Below are 5,009 nucleotides of genomic sequence, written 5' to 3' on the forward strand. Positions count from 1 at the left end.
CTCCAGCCCCACACTGGCCGGGGTCTCCAGCCCCACACTGGCCGGGGTCTCCAGCCCCACACTGGCCGGGGTCTCCAGCCCCACACTGGCCGGGGTCTCCAGCCCCACACTGGCCGGGTCTCCAGCCCCACACTGGCCGGGGTCTCCAGCCCCACACTGGCCGGGGTCTCCAGCCCCACACTGGCCGGGGTCTCCTGGTTCACACTGGCCGGGGTCTCCTGGTTCACACTGGCCGGGGTCTCCTGGTTCACACTGGCCGGGGTCTCCAGCCCCACACTGGCCGGGGTCTCCAGCCCCACACTGGCCGGGGTCTCCAGCCCCACACTGGCCGGGGTCTCCAGCCCCACACTGGCCGGGGTCTCCAGCCCCACACTGGCCGGGGTCTCCAGCCCCACACTGGCCGGGGTCTCCAGCCCCACACTGGCCGGGGTCTCCAGCCCCACACTGGCCGGGGTCTCCAGCCCTATTGTAGTGTGGGTTGGTGGTGGTGTCGTGGATCCTTCTCTATGGACAACCCAACCCACAGCTCGGTAGAGTGCTTATACTTTACCAGGAGATCACCCTGGGCACTTCTGGCTCTTGGAGAGGGGCTCAGCATCACACGTTTAGGGGATGCGGCTCCAGTACTTAGCCTCGTTGTCACGTGCACACACCCACTCGAGCCGCTGTGACTCCCCACTCTCTCCTTATGTGATATGATCTCCTCAATCCCCTTTGACTTACTAGTTTTCTGTCCTACCCTGTCCACAGTGGTGGTTCTTGGTTCTCTCTCTCTCTCTCTCTCTCTCTCCTTTACTACCTCCTGGGAAGCCTCACTAGGACAAGGGCAAACACCAGCAAATTTTAATACATTTACTGGACAAAGCACCTACACAATACATATACACATATAATAATAATGAATTCTACACACTATACTATTTCAGTCAGGTTGCACTCCAACACCATCAGAACTCTATCATCAACTTATCAAGTGGTATCCTATCTCCTGATTCACCACCTGATACTATCAACCTCCTCAAGTAGGTCAAGTCTTATAATACAATGTTGCACTATCAGCAAGAGAATATATATATCTATAAACATGTACAAGGAAAATCAGCGTATGAGTGCAATAACATATATATATCAGTATAAATGTTCCTTGATACACAACAATGATCAATCAATCACCCTATCAGTCCTAGAACACATACATCTGTAGGTAATCCAGCCTACGACTGTAACTCTATACTTTAGTATAAACGCTCCTCGGCACAAGAATGCAAACAATCACTCACCGTTCACTGTGTCTTGCACGCTAATGACAACCAAACATTCTACCACCTCCCTACAAGTAATCATTCAGAACTTCCCTTCCACATCTGGAAGTTCACTACCCTGATCTCTTTAGGCTCTTCCGGATTTAACTGCCAGGACCCTCTGCAGCTCTTCCAGGCTGCTACACCATGAAGTAATTATCAAAAGAAGGCACCAAACCGGGAAGGCTATGTAGCACCATCAAATGTGCAGAATAATCAGAGGGCGCTAAATATCACCAAGGATGCCAATACGAGAACAAAAACGCATAAGGCGGACGACATCAAAAGTATCCGAGTCACCAAGAATTCTATTGAGGGACAGGTGACCGCGATGCTACACCATGAAGTTTTCCTTGGGCAACTATGGTGCTTCACCACCTCTACAGAAGCACGTAACACTCCTCTTCACTGCTTCTCCTCACAGCTTGAGGTCCTCTCCTCCACTACCTTGGAGTCTCATCAACTACTCCCTCTGTGCTGGCTTCGAAGTTCTCAGCAACTTCTTTCCCAAAGACAAACCTGCAACCCATTGACACTCCAATAAAAATGTTTCCCTTTAAACACAAACAAAAATAACCACACAATATGTTTGCCTCCAACATCTACCTGCTCTCTACATACTTTGAGAGTGGACACCCCCGTTTTGGGCTGGTCCATGCTCCACCTCGCCCGGCGGTCCTCACTCACTCTGGGAGGGTCCTCCGCCATCAGGAGCTGGGCTCCCTCAGTCAACTGCCAGTGCTCAAAGGAGATGGACGTCGCTACGTCCTCCCGGACGTTCCTCCCTCTCCACTCTCTTATTTTAGGCCTTCTGCCTTATCAAAACATGACAAACTTATCTATAAACATTGCTACTGTCGCTGGGCACACGACCAACTACAAGTAATCACTATAGACTGGCTTAAGATCGTGCTTACCACAGATTGTCTGGTCAAGGGTTACCTGGTTGATGGGGTTCTGGGAGTTCTTTTACTCCCCAAGCGCGGCCCGAGGCCAGGCTCGACTTGTGAAATTTTGGTCCACCAGGCTGTTGCTTGGAGCGGCCCGCAGGCCCACATACCCACCACAGCCCGGTTGGTCCGGCACTCCTTGGAGGAATAAATCTAGTTTCCTCTTGAAAATGTTCACGGTTGTTCCGGCAATATTTCTTATGCTTGCTGGGCGGACGTTGAACAACCGCGGACCTCTGATGTTTATACAGTGTTCTCTGATTGTGCCAATGGCACCTCTGCTCTTCACTGGTTCTATTCTACATTTTCTTCCATGTCGTTCACTCCAGTACGTTATTTTACTGTGTAGATTTGGTACTTGGCCCTCCAGTATCTTCCAGGTGTATATTATTTGATATCTCTCTCGTCTTCTTTCTAGTGAGTACATTTGGAGGGCTTTGAGACGATCCCAATAATTTAGGTGCTTTATTGCGTCTATGCGTGCCGTATATGTTCTCTGTATTCCCTCTATTTCAGCAATCTCTCCTGCTCTGAAGGGGGAAGTGAGTACTGAGCAGTACTCAAGACGGGACAACACAAGTGACTTGAAGAGTACAACCATTGTGATGGGATCTCTGGATTTGAAAGTTCTCGTAATCCATCCTATCATTTTTCTGGCTGTCGCAATATTTGCTTGGTTATGCTCCTTAAACGTTAGGTCGTCAGACATTATTATTCCCAAATCCTTTACATGCTGTTTTCCTACTATTGGTACATTTGATTGTGTTTTGTACTCTGTATTATGTTTAAGGTCCTCATTTTTACCGTACCCGAGTACCTGAAATTTATCACTGTTAAAGATCATGTTATTTTCTGATGCCCAGTCGAAAACTTTATTAATATCAGCTTGAAGTTTTTCAATGTCCTCAGCCGAGGTAATTTTCATACTGATTTTTGTGTCATCTGCAAAGGATGATACGAAGCTGTGACTTGTATTTTTGTCTAATACTGATATGAGAATAAGGAAAAGCAGCGGTGCAAGGACTGTACCCTGAGGTACAGAGCTTTTCACTGCACTTGGACTACATTTTATATGGTTGACAGTTACTCGCCGAGTCCTGTTTGACAGAAAACTGAGTATCCAGCGTCCTACTTTACCGGTTATTCCCATTGACTTCATTTTGTGTGCTATCACGCCATGGTCACATTTATCGAAAGCCTTTGCGAAATCCGTGTATATCACATCAGCATTCTGTTTCTCTTCTAATGCCTCAGTGACTTTGTCGTAGTGCTCAAGTAGCTGTGAGAGGCACGATCTTCCCGCTCGAAATCCATGTTGGCCTGTGTTGTGAAGGTCATTGGTCTCCATGAAATTGGTGACCTGACTCCTAATCACTCTCTCAAATACTTTTATGATGTGCGATGTTAGTGCAACTGGTCTATAATTTTTTGCCAGTGCTTTGCTCCCTCCCTTGTGTAGAGGGGCTATGTCTGCTACTTTAAGTGCATCTGGTATCTCCCCCGTGTCCAAGCTCTTCCTCCACACTATACTGAGTGCCTGTGCTACCGGCACTTTGCATTTCTTTATAAATATTGAATTCCATGAGTCTGGACCTGGGGCCGAGTGCATGGGCATGTTTTCAATTTCTCTTTCAAAATTTAGTACGCTCGTGTTTATATCAGTTAGATTTACAGGGGTTTGAATATCCCGCATAAAGAAATTGTCTGGATCTTCCACCTTCATGTTGTTTATTGGAGTGCTAAACATGTCCTCATACTGCTTTTTTAGGATTTCACTAATTTCTTTGTCATCCTCCGTGTATGAACCTTCACTTGTACGAATAGGTCCACTACTGGCAGTGGTTTTTGCTTTTGATTTCGCATATGAGAAGAAATATTTTGGATTTTTCTTTATTTCCTGAATTGCTTTCTGTTCTAACTACCTTTCTTCAGTTTCATATGAGTTTCAATTTACGCTCGATTTCTTCAATCTCCCTATTTAAATTATTCCTTCTTTGACGGGAAATTCGTGTCTGCATAAGCAGTTCCGTTATTTTTTTCCTGCGTTTATAGTGTCGTCTGCGTTCTCTTTCTACGTTAGATATCTTTCTGGCTTTCCTCAAAGGAACATGTTTCAGACAGACTTAATATGCTTCTGAAGTCAGTTTTTCTATTCCTTCTGTAGGACTTGTATTATTTAGAACAGTTCCCCATGGAATGTTTGTAAGTTCCCTGTTTATTATCTCCCAGTCTATCCTTTTATTATTAAAATTGAATTTACTGAATAGCCCCTCTCGCTTTATCAACGTTTTAGGTCTATTCTGAGTATTGATGGTCGTTTGCACTTCAATGAGTTTGTGATCTGAGTATGTGGTATCTGATATCGTAATGTGTCTGATAATGTCTTCATTGTTCGTAAAGACCAGATCTAGAATATTTTCATTTCTCGTTGGCTCCGATATCTGCTGATTGAGTGAAAATTTGTCACAGAATCTAAGTAGTTCTCTAATCTGTGGTTGGTTAGGTTCTGATAGATTTCCTGGTATAATATTATTGTTTGCTATTTTCCACCCGAGACTAGGCAAGTTGAAGTCACCTAGGAAGATAATATCAGGTATCGGGTTCTCCAAATTATCAAGGCTATTCTCTATTTTGCTTATCTGTTCTGTGAATTCCTCAGCCGTTGCATCTGGTGGTTTGTATATTAGTATAATCACTAAATTTATTTTCTCTGTTTTTAATCCCAGTACCTCTACCACCTCATTTGTAACGTTTAGGA

The sequence above is a fragment of the Procambarus clarkii genome, chromosome 7 (genome assembly GCF_040958095.1).
Source record: "Procambarus clarkii isolate CNS0578487 chromosome 7, FALCON_Pclarkii_2.0, whole genome shotgun sequence".
Lineage (NCBI taxonomy): Eukaryota > Metazoa > Arthropoda > Malacostraca > Decapoda > Cambaridae > Procambarus > Procambarus clarkii.